Raw genomic sequence first — 3211 nt, forward strand, 5'->3', positions numbered from 1 at the left:
TTATTCACCAGGCCCTAAAAAATGGCTGTTGAAGAATGAATGAATGTTGAAGAACTCATCAAGTGCTTGTCATATTCTTCAGCCTCTTTTCTCTAATCATGAGTTCAGTGGAGGTTTTCCTCTGATGGGATAATCATGGTGAAAAAAAACCTTCCTAATCTTGCACTATACGAATGTCAGGTTTAACAAATAAATTACAAGTGAGTTGGTCTTTGTGTTCTGACCTCATTTATATTATTGCAACATTGAACTCACCGTATTTTTTGTGATCAAACAACGGGGATGCCGATTATTAATGCCACCATCTAGGACAAGCCCTCCCTGCTTCTGCTTCCTCCAGCCTGGCATAGAATTCTCCAGTATGGCAAGGACAACATAATAGCCAAAGGCTGCACTGGAAAACAGAGCTAGGAGCCTCTTCACCCTCCTCGTCTTTGAAAAAGCCTCTTGAAGAAATGGTTGTCATGGCATGCTTTGCTCAGTTGTTTTCCTCCTTTTGTGATTGACTTCCCTTTACAAATTTATAAAATAATAACCTTGTGTATTTATCCTTCATTGCAATGAAGAAGACACGTAGATAGATCATATATGTACAAGCACTTTGAAAAAAAAATTTTTTTTTTTTGAGATGGAGTTTTGCTCTTGTTGTCCAGGCTGGAGTGCAGTGGCTCGATCTCGGCTCACCACAACCTCCACCTCTCAGGTTCCAGAGACTCTTCTGCCTCAGCCTCCTGAGCAGCTAGGGATACAGGTATGTGCCACCATGCCCAGCTAATTTTGTATTTTTAGTAGACAGGGTTTCTCTATGTTGGTCAGGCTGGTCTCGAACTCCCAACCTCAGGTGATCTGCCTGCCTTGGCCTTCCAAAGTGCTGGGATAACAGGCATGAGCCACCGTGCTTGGCAGAAATATTTTTTTAAAATTCTGTACAAGTGGAAGATTTAAAAAATCAGTTTAATTCAGACTGGCCAAAATGGTGAAACCTCGTCAGTAAAAAAAGAAAAGGAAAGGAAAAGGCACTTTGGGGTTTTAAAAATTTTATTTATTTTTTGAGACAGAGTCTCACTCTGTCTCCTGGGCTGGAGTTCAGTGGCGTGATCTTGGCTAACTGCAACCTCTGTCTCCCAGGTTTATGCAATTCTCCTACCTCAGCCTCCCAAGTAGCTGGGACTACAGGCATATGCCACCACGCCTGGCTAATTTTTTTGTATTTTTAGTAGAGTTTCACCATGTTGATTAGGTTAGTCTCAAACTCCTGACCTCAGATGATCCACCCACCTCGGCCTCCCATAGTGCTGGGACTACAAGCGTGAGCCGCTGCACCCGGCCTATTTTATTTTTTAAACGGAGTCTCTCTCTGTTGCCCAGGCTGGAGTGCAGTGATCTCAGCTCACTGTTACCTCTGTCTCCCGGGTTCAAGCAATTCTCCTGCCTCAGCCTCCAGAGTAGCTGGGATTATAGGTGCCCACCACCATGCCTGCCTAATTTTTGTATTTTTAGTAGAGATAGGGTTTTACCATATTGGTCAGTCTGGTCTCCGACTTCTGACCTCAGGTGATCCACCTGCCTCAGCCTCCCAGAGTGCTGAGATTACAGGTGAGAGCCAGGGCGCCCAGCCTACTTTGGAGTTTTAGCGTGAAGGAAATGAGATAATATCTATAGATGTTAGCTCCTGCCTCTACATTTTCCTTTCTTTTTTTTTGTAAACTCTGACACATGTCCCCAAGCCCCAGGTGGTGGACGGGTGCTGGTCTGTGGCCTGTTAGGAACCAGGCCGCACAGCAGGAGGTGAGCAGCAGCCAGCAAGCATTACTTCTGAGCTCGCCTCGTGTCAGGTTAGTGCGTTAGGTTCTCACAGGAGCACCAACTCTGCTGTGAACTGCACGTGCGAGGGATCTAGGCTGCCTGCTCCTTACGAGAAGAATCTAATGCCTGATGGTCTGATGATCTGAAGTGGAACAATTTCATCCTGATGGTATTACCTCTTACCTGGGCAACAGAGGGAGACCCCCAACTCAAAAAAAAAAAAAAAAAAGATAAAGGATAAAAGAAGAAACAGCTACACTATAGGGAGTTGCTGATATTTTTAATAAAATGATATTTCAAAGCTGATTGGAATCTCCCATCCCCATGGAAAAATTGTCTTCCATGAAACTGGCCCCTGGTGCCTAAAAGATTGGGACTGAAATTAGGATTTTATCTTCCTTCTTTTTTCCCTTCCCTTCATTTTATTTTTTTCCTCCCACTTCTCTTCTTTCTGTCTTGCTTCTTCCTCTTATCAACACCCTTTGAGGCCACAGGAACGCAGCACACTGCTTTCCCTCAAGGACGAGCCATACCCCGGCCATACCCCTGCCCCCTGCCCCTCATCTCGTAAACTGTCTTTCCCAATCTCCTGTCTCGGGCAGGCAATTGGCAATGAGTGGTGTGTCAGCTGGTACACTGGGAGCTACATACATACATATGCTCCTGTTATCAGCACTTCAACTTTGATTCTCTATCCTCGAATTTCTCGTCTAGCCTCACTTTTTTTTTTTTTTTTTTTTAAGATAGAGTCTTGCTCTGTCACCCAGGCTAGAGTGCAGTGGTGCAATCTTGGCTCACTGCAACCTCCGCCTCCTGGGTTCAAGTAATTCCCCCGTCTCAGCCTCCCGAGTAGCTGGAATTACATGTGTGCACTATCATGCCAGACTAATTTTTGTATTTTTAGTAGAGATAGGATTTCACCATGTTGGCCAGGCTGGTGTTGAACTCCTGACCTAAAGCGATCCACCTGCCTCGGCCTCTCAAAGTGCTGGTATTACAGCAGTGAGCCACCGAACCCAGCCTAGCCTCTCTTTTTTCCAGCAAGTCTGTGGGATGCCTTTCATTAAGGAATTTCTCAGCAAAGTCCCCTTCACCTGATTCGGATGTCTTTGATAGCTCACTATGTTTTCATAGAGCCTGGCCCTTCTCAATACCTCATTCATAGGCCTTATTTATACTTCCACCTCTAATGCTTTGTTTTCATAATGTGCACCAGCCTTTCTCCAATAGTTAGTGCCTGGTTCTTGTGGACAAATTCCTGTGAATTTCAAAAACAACAACAGATCCTTTCTTCAAATTTCCTTCATTCTCTCCTCAACCTCCCCCCTCACTCCCACTTTGTACTTTGTATCTAACAGTGGCTGTACCTTCTGGAACAGTTCTGAACTGTTTTATGCTATGCAGT

Source organism: Cebus imitator, unplaced genomic scaffold (assembly GCF_001604975.1).
Source record: "Cebus imitator isolate Cc_AM_T3 unplaced genomic scaffold, Cebus_imitator-1.0 Scaffold19, whole genome shotgun sequence".
Lineage (NCBI taxonomy): Eukaryota > Metazoa > Chordata > Mammalia > Primates > Cebidae > Cebus > Cebus imitator.